Below are 22918 nucleotides of genomic sequence, written 5' to 3'. Positions count from 1 at the left end.
CCCATCAAAGGCAGAGAATGCCATTGCTTTACTTTTAAAAAAAATATTAAAATTGATTTACAATGTTCTGTCAATTTCTGCTGTACATCAGTGACTCACTCATATGTATAAATATGTATACATATACATATATACATTCTTTTTCTCACATTATCCTCCCTTGTGTCTATCACAAGTGACTATATATATAGTTCCCTGTGTTATACAGCAGGATCTCATTGCTTTTCCACCCCAGATGCAATAATTGGTACCTACTAACCCCAAACTCCCATCCCACTTCCTCTCCCTCCCCCTCGGCAACCACAAGTCTGTTCTTCATGTCCATGAGATTGTTTTTATTTTATTTTGTTCTATAGATAGGTTCATTTGCGGCATATATTAGATTCCAGATATAAGTGATATCATATGGTATTTTTCTTTCTCTTTCTGACTTACTTAATTTAGTATGAAAGTCTCTAGTTCCATCCGTATTGCTGCAAATGACATTATTTTGTTCTTTTTATGGCTGAGTAGTATTCCATTGTGTGTATATACTGTAGCTTCTTGATCCATTCATCTGTCAATGGACATTTAGGTTGTTTCCATGTCTTGGCTATTGTGAGTAGTGCTGCTATGAACATAGGGTGTGCATATTTATTTTTCAATGAAAGTTTTTTCTGGATATATGCCCAGGAGTGAGATTGTGGTTGTTGAAATTCTTCTTGCCAATTTTGAACACTTTGAGAGAAAAAAAAAAATACTTTAAAAGTTACACAGGATTTATTTTGTGCCTATTTTTGTTCTATGCAATTAACTATTATTAACTCATTGCATAGTCATAATAACTTCATGAGATATACTACTGTCATTAACCTTATTTTACAGGAAAGGAAACTAAGGCATATAGACATTGCATAACTTGTCCAGGGCTTATAAATAGTGAGTGGTAGAGGTAGAATCAAGCCATCTTAGCTCTAGAAGTTGAGATATTATTCACTATTTTAGTTGCCTTACCTTTTCTTAGTTATCTCTCTCCATTGTTTTTGTATATCCTTTATTCTACTTACAAGCATAAAAGTTAAATTAGAATTTTCCCAAATAACCATCACTGAAATAGAGAAATTTTGAAAATTAATAAATATTTTAAAGACTTGATGATTTTCATTTGAAATTTTATTGGTAAAATTTTAAGTTAAAAAGGAATTTAATCTAAAAAATCAAATATTGTAGCAAAAACCCAGGAAATACAAAGGTAAAAACATCATAATCTTTATGGAATATCAAGTAGCTTTGTAATATTACTGTTATTTTTATATTATCTACAATACTTAGTTTAGTTAATGTTTATTAAACATTTGTTGTGTGACTGCCAGCATAATAAACATTTTCTCTTCATCATTTAATTTACTCTTAATCATAATATTATAGCATGAACTATGCCTAAAATTGAGTTGCCGCCCAATCCATCTCTCTGTTTTTAACTGGTAGAGGCCTAACAGGGGTCCAGTTCTCCCTTTCTCTGTTGTTAACAATTATGCATTAAGTAAATTCTATTCTCTGAAATTATATGTATAGTGAAGAAAGTAATTCATACTTTAATAATGTATATTAATATACATTACTTTATCAAACATTCAGATACTTTCAGCAATATGTATGTTTTCCTATGGTATGCATTACTTGAGTTTCAAACATTAATTGCAAAATATTACATTTTAACAAGGATGGTGAAGTTGAAACAAATATAACTACTAAATTATTATAAAATACTTTGAATATATCTAGTTAGAATTAATTATTGAGAAGTTAGAAACATAAAATCCTGCCCAGAACTGGCCATCATTTGAAGAGCCCTGAATAAGGGGCTGAGCTTCATTTTAACCTTCAATATAATGGGTATGGAAAGAACCAAGAAGTAAGGTTAGACTAATGAAACTAATTTGCTCATAGGACATTACAACTGGACTATAACCACTTATATAGAGGAGATGGTATATCTGGTTAAAATTTTTCTACAGCCGCATTTCTGGAAGACACTATTATTAGTGTGATATGTGCTGGTAATCTATAGCTGTGACAATCCTGCATAACCAACCATAAAATTTAGTGCCTTAAAATGACTTATCCATATAACTTACTGGTTTTGGATTTGGCAAATTAGAGTGTAGTTGGCTGGTTGGTTCTGTTGCTTTGAGTGTGCTTATGATGGCATGTCTTGCTGTCAGCTGGATGGAAAGGAGAGGTGTGACTGGGCTATGTGTCTTTTCATCCATCAGCAGGCTATCCTGGATATGTTCTCATGGCAAAGGCAAAGAAACAGGAGACAGAGTATGTGGAAACCCAAGTCCTCTTGAGATCTAGGCTCAAGTACTTACACTATGTTTGCTGCATTCTGCTGGTCAAAGCAAGTTACTGGGCCCACCTGGAAACGAGGGTTGGAGAAATGAACTCTACCTTTTGATAAGTGGAGCTGCAGAGATACAGTGTGATAGAGGTGTACTCAGAAAAGAAAGAATTGGGATAATTTTTTTGCAATCAATCTAATAGTAGGAGAAAAACCTATTCTCCTCAAGCTTTCTTTAAGGAAATGTCATCTGGAATAACTCCTTTAGGGCTATTGTTGGTGGAAGGAGCAATGATCAGGTTTGGCTATGGTAGGCAGAATAATTATGTATCAAAGATTCCATGTTTTAATCCCTGGAATCTGTGAAGATAATACCTTACATACCAAGGAGAATTAATGCAGCAGGTGGAATTACATTTGCCAATCAGCTAACTTTAAAAGGGGGGATTATTATGGATTGTTTGGGTGGAAAAAAAAATGGATCCTTACAAGTGAAAGAGGAAGCCTGAAGAGGAGTTCAGAGATAATTTTATGCGAGAAGGATTCAACTTGCTACTGCTGGCTTTGAGATAGAGTAGGGCCAAGAGCCAGTAAACGCAGGCAGCCCAGAGAAGCTGGAAAAGAAAATGGGACTGTCTCTCCCAGATTCTTCAGAAAAGAATGCAGCATTGCTGACAGCTTGATTTTGGCTCAATGAGACCTGTATAAGATATTTTACCTACTAATTTTAAATGTTTTATAATAGGTTGTTTTGTATGCTGGGGTCGAATAGTCCCTTGTACTTAATGCTATTTATGGGTTGACTTGAAATAAAAGCTTGCACTCTAAATGACTTTCTCACTAAAGGATTCTTCCTGATGACATTTCTTGTATTTAAGTCAATATCCTCCAATAATAAATTAACATTTCCTTTATCATAGTAACCTAGTAGTGTGACATGCAATGGTACAGCTTCTTGAACAATACTCAAGAGGAGAAGCAATTAACTGGTGAAATGTCTGTGTGTGTAGAATCCAAGCAAGGGCAGACTGGCCTGACCTAGAAACAGCAGGCTGGGAATCAGCCTGCTACAATCCCAGCAAGCAGGAATGATTCCAGCAGGGCTAGAGAACCAGGTGGGAAAGAACACTGCAGTGCTTTTCAGATGCAATGTTGTGCCTTCCCTACAGGGTCATCCTTGTGGTTACCTGGTCTAAGGAATGTGCTCTGCTGATTCTGGGTATATTCAACTTCAGTGCCATTCATAAGGACTCTAGCTGACTGAGAAACTTAATTCCATATATTTTAGTCACTAAGTGAAATAATATCATTATCCTCCTTGAGCAGGGAAATGTATACTTAAAGTTTTCTTTGTTGTTCCTTTTATAAGTAATACTGTCATGGGAAAATGAGGACAAACATACTTGTTGTAATGTTTCCGTAATGAGTAATGGTTTACAGAACAATAAAAAAAAAAATCAGATTATTTCATATGATTGGAAAGCAAGACTTATTTTAAGTAATTGTTCAAACAACCACTAGGCCACAGTGAATAATGCTTGGCTTAAAGTAGTAAAGAATGTCTGATTTAAGCGATCTGACTACCTCTGTACTTCCTGTGATGAGAATGGATAATAAAACATTTTTATCATGTAGTAAATTTGGGGTATTTTATTTATAAGATTGTTTTCAATCATGTGGATACTCTTAACAGGATAAAATAACCCAAAGCAGGAAACCAGATCTTACTCTCAGCATACTAAAAGAAAATTGCCTGGGGTCTAATAGCTTCCTGAGTAGGTAAGAATTTAGCATTTCATTTGTTTTTGAGATAAGAGGCCTAAGAATGTGTTATAGGAAGCAATGCAAATGGCTGTGGCATGTCCAGCTCCACAGCATCATCTGTATATTATGAAGAAAGAAATGCACTTGGCAAAGAAGAAGCAGCCCTTTTTTTGGGTCCTCTCTATATTTCAATGCAAATGAGATAACTCATTTGCTCCTGACTTGACAAGCCTTTTTCTCCCTATTTGAGTAAAGTCATGTGAGGCAAGGTGTAAAGAGGACATCAGGGTAACTTTACAACTGTGTGAGCTCAGGGCATTAATCAATGCAGAGGCACAGAGAAAAGAACATGTGTTTAATAGCTTGAATTTCTTCTTTTCCTTTTCAGAGGCATTATGTTTCTTAAGGATGAAAGGAAAGGCCCTGAGATATACAATGTGATATCTGAATGTGGACAGCTTTTATTCTGGTTCTTTAAAATACACACTGTTCTTCCCTTTCCTTATCATTTGCTCATGTGACCGAATGGAAATATACTTAAAATTTTTTCCTCTGACTGATTATTGACCTTTAGGAAAGGGTGGGAAAGGTCATTTATGTCTAATATAGAGTCAGAAATAAGGTGACACTGAGTATTCAGGGTTAAGCCTTTCCATTTCTACCTTTTTTTAAAAAGACAAGCTATGTAGGTGACTCTACAATGATCTGTTAAAAACTGCATTTTTATCTGTCAGCTATTCAAACAGAAAGGTAAGAAATTTTAGTTATTTCCAGTGTAATAAATGCTTCTTTTCCTGACCCTTCCCCTTGTTCCTCATGTCGAAGGCAGGAAGTGATATTGTCAAAGCCGTAATCACTGCAAATTCGTTAGCTGTTTGTATGTGATGCTGTTGTCAATTTTTAACAGCTAGAGGTAAGATGTGGACCATGGTAAAATAGTTCACAGCATTTAACAACTGTTGGTAACTATAGTACAACCTTTTGGCAGAAAGATATAAAAAAATTACTGTCATAGCCTGTGAACTACCCTCCAATAGTCATTAGCCCTGTCTTTTCTAAGAGGACCCCTCATTGTGTTGAAAGTTGGAAATACTAGTTTTCTCAGGCTTCCTTCTGGTAGGAATGGCCATGTTATTGAGTTTTGTTCAATGATATGTAAGGGAAAAGCTTCAGTAAGAGTTCTTGGGAAAGTTTTTCCTTACTCGATAAAAGTGTTTGATGTAATAATGTGTGCCAAGTTAGGTCTTTTCCCCTTCCTTCTTCTGGGAATCTTTGTATAATACTTATGGGGTCCAGCGCCATATTGTGACGATGGAGCGACACATATCATGTGTAATTTAACATGCTAAGGATGATAAAAATATGTTTATTGAAAAAAAAATGTTAGTGTAATAGACTCTGATTCCAATTTTAATACTTAAAATTAATCTATTTTGTATTTACCATTGGCCTGATAAAAAAGCCCTTCATGAACCCCCATTCCTGATTAAGATGGCTAATATAGCTGAATATGAATTAAAACAGTATCTTCAAGAATTGTAACACAAGAACTATTTAGTGAAGAGGTGATTATACACACTGCTTCTCCCTTTAGCAATCACATTTGTCTTACCCTTAAATTTGGAAAGAAAGATAACTACAACCTTAATGCTGTGGCCCAACAATTAAAGCGTTCATATCCAATGTTATTGAAATTACTGCCTTCATTCAGTCAGCAAACTATAAATTCTTGGCAGTTATAGATTTGGTGAGTACATTATGTTCAGCATGTATTTTAATAGCCTTTCAGCTGCAGTTTGCCTTCACCTTCTAAAAGGCACAATATGTCTTTACCCTGCTGGGTTATCTCAACAGCCCTGCCATCACACACAGTCTTTGCAGACAACATCTTAATTACATCTGATTTTCTTCTAGGGTACAGGTATAATATTACCTTGATGACATCCTCTTCCAAGGAGATTGGCTTGACACACTGATAACGACCTGCAGATCTTCACAAAAAGTTCTCATAAAGGAGATGGGCCATTGTCTCATATGTGGTTCACATAGTCAAAGGCCCCATCACCCCAGTTAAATTTGTGAAAATTGTTTGTTTCACAGAGGGCCAGTGCATCTCTGACACTGTAAAGGCACAGCTATTGACCTTCTCAGTACCCAAAGCAAGACCAACACATTTTAGGGCCTTTGGGGTTCTGAAGGCAACAAATTCCTTGTTTATAAATTTTACTTAACCCTGTTATGACACTACTTGCAAATTAGCTCATATTGGATGGGCCTGCAATGACAGAAGTCTCTAGATCTGTCTAACTTACAATGGAGATGCCAAATTAATCTGAGAGGTCAGACCCCAGAACTATGCTCTCATTTTCTAACTAAACGGCTTCTCAAAAGTACAGATCAGCAGAAGCATGGAAAAAACTTCAGACCTTGTTGGCACTGGTAGGCCTTGCACTAGCCCTAGACTAACTCTAGACTTAATGTTTGTTTTTTTTTAAATCGTGTATTTTTGAGCTACTTTATTTGAAGTTTATATTACTTTTTCCTGAAGGATGTTCTAATTATACATTGTAGATTTTGTAAAATCCAGACTTGAATCCATTTTTAACCAATGATTAGGTGTGAGAAACAGAGAAAATTTATTTAGCTTCTCTATGCCTCACTATACATGAATGTAAAATGGGAAGAATAATGTTTCCAAAATGGAATTGTTATTATGATTGAATAAAATACATTAACCACCTCAGATAATGTCTTTTACATAGGAGAAGCTCAATAAATGAAATTTAAAATAATCTATTAGCCCTTATAAATGTTTTGTGAGAGACTTATTCTTCATGGATCAGCAACTGTGTTACATACAGAATATCTTTTGTTTTATGAACTTGCTCTGGGAAGTTTTAGAGGTGCCACAGTCACTATGAATTGCTTTTGAATCACAAAAATGATGCACTAAAGAGATACTTAAGCAAGAAAATGTTCACCCCAACATGTTTATGTAGATATGTGGATACTCACAATAGTAACCACGCCTGGTAAATCCATGAGAAGATAGTAGCATAGTCACAGTGTCATTATTTTGAGAGTAGAAATCCTTTGGACATAAAAAGTTGTGGGTGGAGTTCTCATCATGGCTTAGTGGTAATGAACCCAAGTAGGATCTATGAGGATGCAGGTTCGATCCCTGACCTAGCTCAGTGGGTTAAGGATCTTACGTTGCTGTGAGCTGTGGTATAGGTCACAGAAGCAGCTTGGATCCCGTGTTGCTGCAGCTGTGGCATAGGCCTGCGGCTGTGCTCCGATTTGACCCCTAGCCTGAGAATTTCCATACAGTGGAGGTACAGCCCTAAAAAGCAAAAATACATACATACATACATACATACATACATACATACATATACATATAAATTTTCTTTCTAGGTTTCCCTATAGGAAGTCTTTGGATATAATAACTAACGTTTGTAGACCCTTTACATGATACATTTAATTTGATTCATTAATTCAACTGGAATTATTCAATTGAGATGAAAAAATTTAAAACTCCAAAAGAGTAAACAATTTATCTTGATTTCTATATGTTTTTCCCATAGAATTGCTTCATAGTTACCCCCTTCGCATTTAAAATTTCAAAAATAGTTTACATTAAATTTACAACATGTTTATTTGTTCTTTCTACAAATGAATTTGCCAACTTTCATTTCCTGAAAGCCTTTTGCAATTTTCAGTGGGAAAAAAATATACTTTAAATATGTTCTATGTTATATGACTAATTTTCTTTTCTTTTCTTTTTTTTTTTTTTTTTTTTTTTTTTTTTTTGCTTTTTAGGTCTGCACCTGTGACATTTGGAAGTTCCCAGGCTAGGGGTCGAATCAGAACTATAGCTGCTGGCCTACACCACAGCCACAGAAATGTGGAATCAGAGCCACATCTGTGACCTATGCCACAGCTCATGGTAACAATGGATCCTTAACCCATTGAGCAAGGCCAGGGATTGAACCCACATCCTAGTGGATACTAGTCAGATTTGTTTCTGCTGAGCCACAACAGGAACTCTACCTATTTTATTTTATATTATGTGTTTACATTTGAAATTTAAAATATGGTAGCCATGCAATTTTAAAGCTAATAATAACATTTTGATATTAAAAACAATTGTCAAATAATAAATAGCCTATACAACATATGACATTAGAATAGTAATACTAATAATATAGTTAATGTTTATAAAAAGCAGAAACTACTATGATTTTTTAACTGTCACAAATTAATCTTTAAATAACCTTATGAAGAAAGCATTATCCCATTTTACACACGAAGAAACGCACACCCTGAAGAGTAACTTATCCATACTATCTTGTAATGAGTATCACAACTGAAATTCAAATTTATATTTGTTTGACTTCAAATCTTGTTTTCGCTTTTATCCTATATTAAAATGGTCCACTCTTTTACTAGAATAATTAAAATCCAAAGGGTCTCAGAACTTTTCAGAAGAACTGAATTAACATGTATGGATTCTTAAATTTCATCTAAACATTGAATTAACCTTAACATTAAAGAGCAGATCATTAAACTACCCATTAGAAAAGATCATTAAGAAAGAACAGATGGAATATTTTCATTATAGAATTCCTGGTAATGTTGCAAGAAAAAAATTATCAGAATACATTTCACCTATCTGAAAGCTTATCATAATATGTAATATATTGTAAAACATGATGTATAATTATGATAAATACCCACTGAAAAACTGAACTCATCAAAGGCATTAAGTAAATATAAGAATCATCTAATGCCATCACAGACTTAAATAGTAAAAATGTGAAAGACACAAATCAACCAACTCCTTTCCTCTTGCTTAATTTGAGCCTTCAGTGAGGTGTAGTGAACAAAGGTAATACAATCTTAAGATGCATAATAGAAGTTAATTGCCTAGATAATGGGAAATCATATCCCCATTGGACTGTGTTGGTCAGGACACATATGGAATAGCGGAATCAATTTTGTGTTCTCTAGGACTTTACATACACCATACTATGGCAATTAACAACTTGGCTGATAGGTAGTTTTTCTATGTATTTTTTCTTACCATGGACTGTGAATTACATGCATGCAGGGACCATGACTTATCTAATTTTAAGTCATTGCCACCTAGCAGAAAATGTGGCTATTAGTATTTGCTTAATAAAGCTTTACATTCATTAAAGCACCCATCTTATCTCCTTGGACTCTTGCCATAATATCATAACTGGTTTCTTTGCCTCTCTCTTTATCTCTCTGAGTTCTGTTCTTCAAATAATTTCTTAAGCTGTGAAGTAACCTCTCCAAGGTTATAGAAGTAGTAAGTGACATTGGACTGAACCTAGGTAGACTGACTGAAAAGCCTTGCTTTAAAAATATGATTCTCTGACAAAATCTTCTCCCCTCAAATATTGGTAAAACAAAGCAAATATAAATATATGTTGAAAAGAAATTAATTGTCCTGACTTAGTGGCAGTCTCTACAAATTAAGATATGTTGCATACCATGTTTTAAGAGAGACCTTGATAAACAGAAATAAAAAGACAGCATACTATGAGCTGACTGAAGACAATCTTTTATAAGGAAGAACTGAAAGAATAAGGTTTTTTAACTTAAAAATAATCTTGCTTGACTGGATATATCTTTATATATGTATATATGTATAATATGAAATAAAGTATAAAATTATTAAGGCCTATCATAAGGTAAAAGCTATTCTATACTTCTCCAGAATTTCTCTGACATAAAATAGGTACTTAATAAGTATTTGCTTGATTAATAAACTAATGGTTAGTAGATACAAGTAGTCCAGAAACCATGTAAAAGATAATAAAACTAGGATCTTTAAAAGTAGCAGGGCATTGCAACAACTATAAGGTTATAAAGAGAATCACAGAAAATTGAGCAGAAGTATTGGTCAACTACCAGCAGAAAAGGTTGGGCTATTTGCCTGTCTGCAATCTTATATTTCTATCAAAATTCACTGCTGTCTAGCAAAATAAACTATATAAATTTGGCACAAAGATTGTAAGAATTTAACCATTTTTGTTAAATGCAAATATACTCCTATTCTGAAAAGTCTCCAGTGAACAATATGGTTGTTATCCACAATTGTTGGAATTAAACCTTATGCAACTTATAATAATGCTCTAAATTAAGCTGTCACCATCTTGTCGCTAGTGAATACTTTTTAAGATTACAATATCTTACCTTTAGTTAGCAAATAAAATCAGATCTTTACAGATTTAAATTTAGATAAAGATTGAATTATACAGAATTCATCTCTACTGAGATGTAATGATTAACGTTTTAATATAATTTTATCGTAGAAAGGAAGGATTAAAGAGCATCATCATCATACTCCTTTTCCTCCTCTTCAGCTTTCTTTAGCATTATGTTATATAGAGTAACTTGTCCTAGAAAGCAGGTAAATAAATAGTCATAAGTTTGTGTCCCTAATTTTGTGCTTGCTAGATGTATAGCTTTAACTCATATCACTGTAGTCTAAATTCCCCCATTACTAAAGTGGGGGAAATACCTACCTTGCTAGTATTTCCAGAGGATATTATTAACCTCTGAAGCACTCAGCATAGCACCTAAAACTTGGTGCATAATATAGTTATTGTTTTATTATTTATTGTTTTATGCATAGAAAAATGTGTTTGTTTTCTCCTCATAATCCTATAAAAAAAAGTAAGACAAGTGCTACAATTCTGATTTTATAGAAATTGAATTTCAGAATTCTATATAGATTTTTTTTCACATAAATTATAAACAGCAGTAAGGGAGAAGCATATCTGAAATGTCAGATAATGAACTTTGAAAATCTGCTCAATCATAAAAGTAATGAAGATAGACAACGGCAACATTGTCAAAAAAATTTAAGAATTCTGGAAATTAACTGAAGGCCTAATAATCTTTTAAGGATTTATTAAATTAAGATGTTCAAACCTTAGAAAGAACAATGTCTTAGTGGTGTTTTAACTTTCCCTACTCCCATCCCTCTATCCTCAGTTCTGTGGTAGCCATGAAAATAAGCAGTCTTGGACCCACAGTAGCTGAGAAAACAGCAGCATAGCACTGAAGAGTAGAAAAGTTTGGGAGCTCCCCAAAGGAGAAAATTGTCAATATTTTACCTCTGTGGCAGATTCTTGAAAAAAACCGTAGGGGTGGTTTTAATTTGGTTTGATTAAGGTACTTTCTCACTAAGCTGGTTCTATATTGAGGCATTTATTGAAAATAACCAGAAGGAGTTCCCGTCCTGGTAGAGCAGAAATGAATCTGACTAGGAACCATGAGGTTGTGGGTTGGATCCCTGGCCTCGCTCAGTGGGTTAAGGATCCGGCATTGCCTTGAGCTGTGGTGTAGATTGCAGATGTGGTTTGGATCTGGTATTGCTGTGGCTATGGTGTAGGCTGGCAGCTACAGCTCCGATTAGACCGCTAGCCTGGGAACCTCTATGTGCCACAGGTGCGGCCCTAAAAAGACAGAAAAAAATAAAAGAAAACAACCAGCAGCATTGTTTAAAATTATGGCAACTGAAGAAGCAATATCAATTGGCGCAAAGAGGCTGGCCAAAAAATTTTAAAGTAAAAAACTAGAGTATTAAATATCCATGGGTATTTTAAAGAGCTCCCCCACATCCGTGGGAATATAGAAGGTCATTAATATGGTGTACATATTAATCAAATAATGAACAAAAAGCTCATGATCATTTCAATAGCCATGAGACAACATGTAGTAAGATTTAGCACCCTCTCACAATAAATACATGCAACTAGCTGGGAATGGAAGGGAAATTCTTTAAGCTGATAAAAGACACTTAACAAAAACTCATAGCTGTCATCATACTTAATGATGAAAGACTGAAAACTTTCTCCCTAAGATCAGGTCAGGATAAAGCTGTCTATTCTTATTGCTTCCATTCAATAGTGTTCTGAATATTCTTGCAGGGCAGTTAGGCAGGAAAAATAAGCAAAAGATATCCAGATAGGGAAGATGTAAAAGTAGTACTATTTTTGGGTGATCTGATCTTGTACAAAGAAACTCTAAGAAATATTCATCTACAAAACACATAGAACTAATTAATGAACAAGTTCAGGTAGATCACAAGAAAAAGATACAAAACTTAGTTGTATTTCTTTATACAAGAAATGTACAATTTGAAGTTCATTCAAGTACAATAGCATTAAAAGCAAGAAAATACTTAAGAATGTATCTTACAAAAAATGAAAAACTGAAGTTCCCATCATGGCTCATCAGAAATGAATCTGAGTAGTATCCATAAGGATGCAGGTTTGATCCCTGGTCACACTCAGTGGATTAAGGATCTGGCATTGCTGTGAGCTGTGGTATATGTTGTAGACGTGGCTTGGATCCCATGTTGCTGTGGCTGTGGTATAGGCCAGCAGCTGTAGTTATAATGTTACCCCTAGCCTGGAACTTCCATATGCTGCAGGTGTGGTCCCCTCCCCCCCAAAAAAAGACAAAAAAATGAAAAACTTGTACTCAGGATTACAAATAAACAGAAAGATCCACCTTTGACATGCATCAGAAAATGTGTCGGTTATGAAGATAGTACACTTCACATTGATCTACACATTTAATATAATCTCTAGCAGAACCTTAGCCACCTTTTTTTTTTCCAGAAATTGGGAAGCCTATCCTAAAATGCATATGAAAATGCAGGGAACACAAAAGAGCCAAAACAATCTTGAAAAAATAACAATTTGGAGGTCTCATATTTCTTACTTCAATATTTACTTCTAAACAAGATTTTGTAGAGCACATGTAAAGACAGACAAATAAATCAATGGGAGAGAATCAAAAGCCCAGAAATAAACTCTTACACTTTCCACAATCATGCCAAGACAATCCAATGAGCAACAAATAGGATTTTTAAAAAATGTTGCTGGAGCAACCAGATATCCACATACAAATGAGTACTGCTGGAACCTTGCCTACCAACACACAAATAATTAACTCAAAATAGACCACAGTTCTAAATTTAAGTGCTAACATTAACATTACACAATTTTGGAAAGAGGAATTCTTGTTTGGCATTGTCACTGCAGTGGCTCAGGTCACTGCTATGGTATGGGTCACTGCTGTGGTACGGTTTTGATCCCTGGCCTGATCCCTGAACCTCTGCATGATATAGTATGAAGTATATATAAAACAAGACCAAATTATTGGGATTTTGGATTAGCCAATGACTTTGGATATATTACACCAAAATGGCAAGTGGTAAAAAAAAAAAAAAAAAAAAAAAAAAAAAGATAAATGGGACATCTTCAAAATTTAAAAAAAAGTGCTGAAAATGATAAAAAAAAAAGTGAAGACAACCTACACAAAAGAGAAAATATTTTTAAATCATATATCTGATAAGGAGCTTTATACACAGTATATAAAAAGTCTCACAACTCAATAATAAAAGAGAAGTAACCCATTTAAAAATAAACATTTTATCAAAGATCATACACAAATGAACAGCTATTGAAGAAATATACATTAAACCCATAGTGAGATCCTACTTTATATCTACTATGATGATTATAATCATAAAAGATGAACAATAGCAAGTGTTTGCAAGAATTTGGAAAAATGAAAACACTAATTCATTGCCAGTGAGGTTGCAAAATGATGCATCTCCTCTGAAAAGTAGTATGGTCATGACTCAAAATGTTAAACACATTGTTACTCTGTGGCAGTAATTTCAATTCTAGATGTATAATAAAGAGAAATGAAAACATATGGCCATACAAAAACTTTCACACAAATGTTTACAGCAGCATTTTTTATACTATCCTCCAAATACAAACAATACAAACGCCCATTTGTACTAAATGGATAATAGAAATATCTGAATGTATGTATGGATAAACAAAATTTGGTATACATAAGACATAGAGTACTATTTGGTGACTAAAAGGAAGTACTGTTATGCTAAAACATGGATAAATCTTAAAAACATGCTAAGTGGAAGAAGGTGGTAAAAAATAATTGCACATTATATGATTCCATTTATTCGAAATGTCTCCAGTTGACAAACATACATAAAGGGTAGTGGTTGCCAGGCAATGGAAAGGAAAATGGAGAGTGACTGCTAATGGGAATGTTATTTTTTGCAGGGATGATGAAAATATTCTAAAATTAGCTTAATGATCACACAACTCCATGAATATGATTTTAAAAAAACACTGAATATACATTTTAAAAGTGTAAATTTCAGGAATTCCTGTAGTGGCGCAGCAGAAAAAGAGTTCGACTAGAAACCATGAGGTTGCAGGTTTGATCCCTGGCCTTACTCAGTGGGTTAAGGATCTGGCGTTGTTGTGAGCTATGGGTGTAGTTTGCAGACTCGGCTCAGATCTGGCATTGCTGTGGCTGTGGGGTAGGCCAGCAGCTGTAGCTCCAATTAGACCCCTAGCCTGGGAATCTCCATATGCCTCAGGTGTGGCCCTAAAAAGACAAAAAAATAAATAAAAAAATAAAAAATAAAATAAGGGGGTAAATTTCATGTCATATACGTTATATCTTAAGCAGTACTATTTTCCGTAGAGGCTATACCAATTTCCATTCCCACTAACAGTGCCCAAGTGTTCCTTTTTCTCCAAATTCTTGCCAACACTTGTTATTTCTTGCCTTTCTTATACTAGCCATTTCTAACACACGTGAGATGATATCACATTATGGTTTTGATTTTCATTTCCCTGACGATTAGTGAGTTTGAGAAACATTGGTTCCTATAGGGCATCCGTATCTCTTCTTTGGAAAAAATGTTCAGATCATCTGCCCATTTTTAAATGGGACTGTTTTACTATTGATTTGTATAATTTGTTTATGTATTTTTGATATTAACCTTTTATCAAATACATGATTTGCGTAACTTTCTTATTATGCTAAGTTGACTTGCATAAGAAAGTCCATATGTTGACTTCTATTTTTTTATGGTTTCCTTTGGTATATGGTAGCTTTTTCTTTTTCTTTTCATTCATTTATTTGGCTGCACCTGTGGCATGCTGAAGTTCCTGGTTCAGGAATTGAACTCCAGCCACAGCAGAAACCTGGTCACCAGCAGTGACAATGCCAGATCCTTAATTGAGCCCCATGGGAACTCCAAGAGACTTTTTAGTTTGATGTAGTCCTACTAGTCTATTTTTGCTTTTGTTGCCAAATCCAAAAGATCATTGCAAAGACTGCTGTCAAGTAGCTTACCCACTATGGCATTTCCCCAGCGTTTTTATGATTTCACGTATTATGTTCAAATCCTTGATCTATTTAGTATTAATATTTGTATATAGTATAAGATAAGGGTCCAGTTTTATTCCTTTGCATGTGGCTGTCTAGTTTTTGCAACACCACTTATTGAAGAAACTATGCTTTCCCTATGGTATGCCTGCCCTTGGCTCCTTCATCATGAATGGGTTTATTTCTAGGTTCTCTATACCTTTCAATAATCTATGTGCTTATTTTTATGTTAGTAACATAAAAATATCTGTTTTTGATAGTAGCCATTCTGATACATATGAGATGATATCACATTGTGGGGTGGTTTCCATACCCTGATGATTAGTGAGATTGAGAAAGGTTGGTTCCTCAAACAAAAAAAAATGTCTGTTTTGAAATTATAGCTTTGTATTGTAGTTTGAAATCAAGAAGTGTGATGCCTATAGCTGTTTCTCCTTTTTCACTTTGCTTTGGATATTTGGAGTCTTTTGTCTTTCCATACAAGTTTTAGGATTGTTTCTTCTATTTCTGTGGAAAAATATCATTGATAGGGAGTGCATTGAAACTATAGATTGCTTTGAGTTGTATGAAATTTTTTAATTGTTTCAATCCATGAGCAATAGAGTATCTTTCCATTTATTTATGCCATCTTCAGTTTCTTCATCAATGTCTTACAGTTCTCAGTGTACAGATTTTTCACCTCTTTCATTAAATTTATTCCTAGGTGTTTAATTCTCTTAATTGCAAATGGGATTGTTTTCTTAATTTCTCCGATAGTTCATTATTAGCGTATAGAAACACAACAGACTTTTATCCTGAAACTTTACTGAATTTGTTTAACAATTTTTCTGTGTAAGTCTTTAGTCTTTTTCATCTGTAATATCATGTTACATGCAAAGAGTGACAGTTTTACTTCTTCCTTTCCAACTTAGATGCCATTTATAATTCTTACCTAATTGTTCTGGCTGGGTTTCCAATCTATGCTGAATAAAAGTGGCAAGAGTAGGCATCCTTGTCTTGTTCCTGATCTTTGAGGAAAAACCTTCCAGCATTCACCATTGACAGCATGTTAGCTATGGGTGTGTCACATGTGGCTTTGTTATGTAAATTTTATACTTTGTTGAAGGTTTTTCTCAAAAATGGATGTTGATTTTTTTCAATTTTTTTGTATTAAAATAATCACATACTTTTTAATCCTTCATTTTGTTAATGAGTTGTATCATATTGATTGATTTATGGAAGTTGAAAATATTTTATTTTCTTCGTTCTGTGTTTCATTCTTCTTGCTTCCTTCCTCATCTACACCCTATGTATTGGAGTCACTTTCTCAGGTTCTAGTCTTCCAGGAAATGCAAACTAAGATGTGAATAGGGTAGTTTGGTAATCTGGCACAATCAAGTTGCTTTTTTGAAGTACTTATCGGTGACATTGGAAGAACACAAATTCTTGCCTTGTGTTTACTTCCGTCTTCTTTCCAATACCTGTCTTTTCAGTATCTGTGTGGCATGAATTATTGTCTTACACACCTTCATATATATGTGTGTGGTGTGTGTATCATATATATGATTATATATATTTAATCATATATATGTCATTTGTATATATATAATGATATATATATGTCATTTTGGCAATAGCTGAAAACTGAGATTTCTGTTCATGATTACCTCACAAACCCTGCCCATTAGGAAATACTCTCTTCACAGTAAAGGAACTTTCATTGTCCTTTAAATTCTTATTATTTATATTTTTCTCTACTACATCTACAAGTTGAAGAGAGCATCTCATAATTATAAAGCCCATCTGGCTAGTTATCCAATATCAAGAATTGGGTCTGGATTGACTATAAATAGAAAAATAGAAGAGAAGTACATTTTTATCTTAGAAAACTGTATGTGTTTTGAGAACTCATAAATTTTTAAATAATCCATATTATACCCAAGATAAATCAAGCAAACTCTGTAATCATTATCTGTTTTGACTTTAGAAATTGACTGCATTATGAACACTTTTATTGAAAGGTGAATGCAAGAGTACCCAGAGGCCTTTTCAGTGGAGCTACAATTAGATAAAACTATATTATTCTTTAGCATGCTGTGTTTCCCATTACTTGGTGATCAAAAGAAAAACTCCAAAGAAGATCAGTAGGATGCAAGATTGATTACAGACTGATTCAGCAGTGTAATCACTAGCTAGTGCAATCTCAGCATGAATGGAGTCCCCAGAGAGCTAGTTGCTATCTGATAACACTACCGAGGGGAGAAATCAAATGACTTCTAGAATGTAGATTGGTTTGGGTTGCATTAAACAGGAAAGGATTATATCTCACAGTGTCATCCATCCTGGCATCCGAGAACAGTGCATCTAAAACATCTCATTTCCACGGAAGGTATACATCAACTTTGCTGCATAGCCTGATTCAGCAACTCCTGGGAAAAGAGGGGAACTGCACAACTGCTATGTGAAAACAGCTGCAATTAATTATAGTGTGCCTTTTGGTGTTTCTTGCTAAGGATACAAGACTAATTTTCCATTATTATTCAATTTACATCCCTTATGTTGATCATTGTCCCTTAACATTATAAATCCAAAACATAGTATTTTTTTGTCTAAAACAATAATTGCAATAACTATTGAAGGGCGTTGGGAATGAGGGAAGAAACAATGAAAGGGAAGACTGAATTATTGGAATCTAGTTCTATTTCTGCTAAAATCTGGCTCTGTAGTTGTAAGTAAATGATTTAACTTATGTCAGTAGACTCATCTAAAAATGGAACAGTTATATCTTAAATCCTAAAATTAAAATATAGGAAGATATATATTTCTGAATTTTATTATTTTTTAAAAATTTTACTTAAAATTTTAGCTATGATTCTGGGATTATAATAAGTTTCAAATAGAACATAGGCATTTTTAACATTGTTAAACCGATATAACTGTAGTGAATAATTCATATTTGTTTTTTAAATTTCTCTTGTCCATTGGTTTAAAAACTTAATAGTTTAGTATAAGGGATAGATCAACAAAACACTTCTAGAAAATAATCACATAGAAAGGAAATCACTGAAACACCAAATCTATGTAGGTTAAAATCAGAGAAAACTGAGGAAGAATTTAACCCTTCTTTTTTTCATAAGGATCTTTCAGAGCCAAAGTAAAATATAGTTTATAGAAAAATCCTAGTATTTCTTGGTTCACCTGAGCATCATTCCCAGATCAACAAGAGAACCAGAAGGGGGTTGGTTAAAGTACACTGATGATATATCTTGGATACAAAAGCAATGAATTGAACCTGGCAAATTGTCTAGCATGGGAGATGGTTTCAGTCTAGCTAAGAAAGGCCTTTTATAACAACTAACAAATGGCAATCAGTGTTACTCCAGGAAATCTTGGCCATAAGGAGGAATTTAGAATTGTTAGCATAGGTTTTATACCTAGGCCTTATGCTTATTCTAGTTGTGCTATACATCTTTGATGGCTTATATTATAAATTCACGTGTATTATCTTTTCCCTGTTCCCCCTTTTCATTTATGTTTATCAACATTCTTTAGACTACCTGGAATTAGAACTTGAGTGATTTTTGATGTCCCTGTTTTATTCCTGAGTTTATATTGAGATCTCTTATATTTCTTTAGTTGTAATATTTCTACTGCTATTCCTCTAACTCTTTTTTTTTTTTTTTTTTTTTTTTTTTTTTATTAAATTTTATTTTCCCACTGTACAGCAAGGGGGTCTGGTTATCCTTACATGTATACATTACAATTACAGTTTTTCCCCCACCATTTCTTCTGTTGCAACATGAGTATCTAGACATAGTTCTCAATGCTATTCAGCGGGATCTCCTTGTAAATCTATTCTACGTTGTGACTGATAAGCCCAAGCTCCCGATCCCTCCCACTCCCTCCCCCTCCCATCAGGCAACCACAAGTCTCTTCTCCAAGTCCATGATTAATTTTCTTTTCTGAGGAGATGTTCATTTGTGCTGGATATTAGATTCCAGTTATAAGTGATGTCATATGGTATTTGTCTTTGTCTTTCTGGCTCATTTCACTCAGTATGAGATTCTCTAGTTCCATCCATGTTGCTGCAAATGGCATGATGTCATCCTTTTTTATGGCTGAGTAGTATTCCATCGTGTATATATACCACATCTTCCGAATCCAATCCTCTGTCGATGGACATTTGGATTGTTTCCATGTCCTGGCTATTGTGAATAGTGCTGCAATGAACATGCGGGTGCATGTGTCTCTTTTAAGTAGAGCTTTGTCCGGATAGATGCCCAAGAGTGGGATTGCAGGGTCATATGGAAGTTCTATGTATAGATTTCTAAGGTATCTCCAAACTGTTCTCCATAGTGGCTGTACCAGTTTACATTCCCACCAACAGTGCAGGAGGGTTCCCTTTTCTCCACAGCCCCTCCAGCACTTGTTATTTGTGGATTTATTAACGATGGCCATTCTGACTGGTGTGAGGTGGTATCTCATGGTAGTTTTGATTTGCATTTCTCTTATAATCAGCGATGTTGAGCATTTTTTCATGTGTTTGTTGGCCATCTGTATATCTTCCTTGGAGAAATGTCTATTCAGGTCTTTTGCCCATTTTTCCATTGATTGATTGGTTTTTTTGCTGTTGAGTTGTATAAGTTGCTTGTATATTCTAGAGATTAAGCCCTTGTCAGTTGCATCATTTGAAACTATTTTCTCCCATTCTGTAAGTTGTCTTTTTGTTTTCTTTTGGGTTTCCTTTGCTGTGCAAAAGCTTTTCAGTTTGATGAGGTCCCATGGGTTTATTTTTGCTCTAGTTTCTATTGCTTTGGGAGACTGACCTGAGAAAATATTCATGATGTTGATGTCAGAGAGTGTTTTGCCTATGTTTTCTTCTAGGAGTTTGATGGTGTCCTGTCGTATATTTAAGTCTTTCAGCCATTTGGAGTTTATTTTTGTGCATGGTGTGAGGGTGTGTTCTAGTTTCATTGCTTTGCATGCAGCTGTCCAGGTTTCCCAGCAATGCTTGCTGAATAGACTTTCCTTTTCCCATTTGATGTTCTTGCCTCCCTTGTCAAAGATCAATTGACCATAGGTGTCAGGGTTAATTTCCAGATTCTCTATTCTGTTCCATTGGTCTGTCTGTCTGTTTTGATACCAGTACCACACTGTTTTGATGACTGTGGCTTTGTAGTATTTCTTGAAGTCTGGGAGAGTGATGCCTCCTGCTTGGTTTTTGTTTCTCAGGATTGCTTTGGCGATTCTCGGTCTTTTGTGGTTCCATATAAATGTTTGGATTGTTTGTTCTAGTTCTGTGAAAAATGTCGTGGGTAATTTGATAGGGATTGCATTGAATCTGTAGATTGCTTTGGGTAGGATGGCCATTTTCACAATATTGATTTTTCCAATCCAGGAACATGGAATATCTTTCCATTTTTTTACATCTTCTTTGATTTCTTTGATTAAGGTTTTATAGTTCTCGGCATATAGGTCCTTTACCTCTTTGGTTAGGTGTATTCCGAGGTATTTGATTTTGTGAGGTACAATTTTAAAAGGTATCATTTTTTTGTATTCCTTTTCTAATGTTTCATTGCTGGTATACAGAAATGCAACTGACTTCTGAATGTTAATCTTATATCCTGCCACTTTGCTGAATTTATTAATCAGTTCAAGGAGTTTTGGGGTTGAGTCCTTAGGGTTTTCTAGGTATAGAATCATGTCATCTGCATACAGTGACAGTTTGATCTCTTCTCTTCCTATATGGATGCCTTTGATTTCTTTTGTTTGTCTAATTGCTGTGGCTAAGACTTTCAAAACTATGTTGAAGAGCAGTGGTGAGAGTGGGCATCCCTGTCTTGTTCCAGATTTGAGTGAGAAGGCTTTCAGTTTTTCCCCGTTGAGGATTATATTTGCTGTGGGTTTATCATAAATGGCTTTGATTATATTCAGGAATGTTCCCTCTATACCCACTTTGGCGAGGGTCTTGATCATGAATGGATGTTGAACTTTGTCAAATGCTTTTTCTGCATCTATTGAGATGATCATATGATTTTTGACTTTTTTTTTGTTAATGTGGTGTATGATGTTGATTGATTTGCGTATGTTGAACCATCCTTGTGAACCTGGGATGAACCCAACCTGGTCATGGTGTATAATTTTTTTGATATGTTGTTGGATTCGGTTGGCTAAGATTTTGTTGAGAAGTTTTGCATCTATATTCATCAATGATATTGGGCGATAGTTTTCTTTTTTGGTGGTATCTCTGCCTGGTTTTGGAATGAGGGTGATGGTGGCCTCATAGAATGTCTTTGGGAGTATTCCTTCTTCTTCAACCTTTTGAAAGAGTTTAAGGAGGATGGGCACCAATTCCTCTTTATATGTTTGATAGAATTCACCTGTGAAGCCATCTGGTCCTGGGCTTTTATTTGTAGGGAGTGATTTTATGACCTCTTCAATTTCATTTCTAGTGATTGGTCTGTTCAGTTGGTCTGTTTCTGCTTGACTCAGTTTTGGCAGGCTGTAAGATTCTAGAAAATTGTCCATTTCTTCCAGATTGTCAAACTTATTGCCATATAGTTGTTCATAGTATTCTCTTATGGTTTTTTGTATTTCTGCTGTATCCGTTGTGATTTCTCCTTTTTCATTTATAATTTTGGTGATTTGGGTTCTTTCTCTCCTCTTTTTAGTGAGTCTGGCCAGGGGTTTATCAATTTTGTTCACCTTTTCAAAGAACCAGCTCTTGGTTTTATTAATTTTCTCTATTGTTTTTTGAGTCTCTATTTTATTGATTTCTTCTTTGATCTTTACAATTTCCTTCCTTCTGCTGACTTTAGGACTTCTTTGTTCTTCTTTTTCTAATTCATTTAGGTGGAGGGTTAAGTTGTCAATTTGGGATCTTTCTTCTTTTTTGAGAAAGGCCTGGATTGCTATAAATTTCCCTCTGAGCACTGCTTTCGCAGCATCCCATAGATTTTGAGAGGTTGTGTCTTCGTTATCATTTGTTTCAAGATAGTTTTTAATTTCCTTCTTGATTTCCTCATTGACCCATTGGTTTTTTAGTAGCATGTTGTTTAGTCTCCATGGAGTAGGTTTTTTCTCTTTCCTTTTCCCATGGTTGATTTCTAATTTCATGGCATTGTGGTCAGAGAAGATACTTGAGATAATTTCTATGCTCCTAAATTTATTGAGATTCGCTTTATGTCCCAATATGTGGTCGATTCTTGAGAATGTTCCATGAGCATTTGAGAAGAATGTGTATTCTGATTTTTTTGGATGTAGTGTCCTGAAGATATCAATTAAGTCTAACTTTTCTATTGTTTCCTTTAGGATCTCTGTTGCTTTATTGGTTTTCTGTCTAGAGGATCTGTCCATTGATGTGAGGGGGGTATTTAGGTCTCCTACTATGATTGTATTCTCATCAATATCTCCCTTTATGTCTGTTAATATTTGTTGTATGTATCTGGGTGCTCCTATGTTTGGGGCATATATGTTGATGATAGTAACATCCTCTCCTTGGATGGATCCCTTAATCATTAAATAGTGTCCTTCTTTGTCTTTCTTTATGTCTTTTGTTTTAAAGTCTATTTTGTCTGATATGAG

Source organism: Sus scrofa, chromosome 8, assembly GCF_054392235.1.
Source record: "Sus scrofa isolate SSC_HxYL_T2T_F1_AM1 chromosome 8, Sscrofa_HxYL_maternal_Yorkshire_Landrace_v2.0, whole genome shotgun sequence".
Taxonomy (NCBI): domain Eukaryota; kingdom Metazoa; phylum Chordata; class Mammalia; order Artiodactyla; family Suidae; genus Sus; species Sus scrofa.
The sequence above is the reverse complement of the archived record's forward strand: the minus strand, read 5'-3'. Positions refer to the sequence as shown.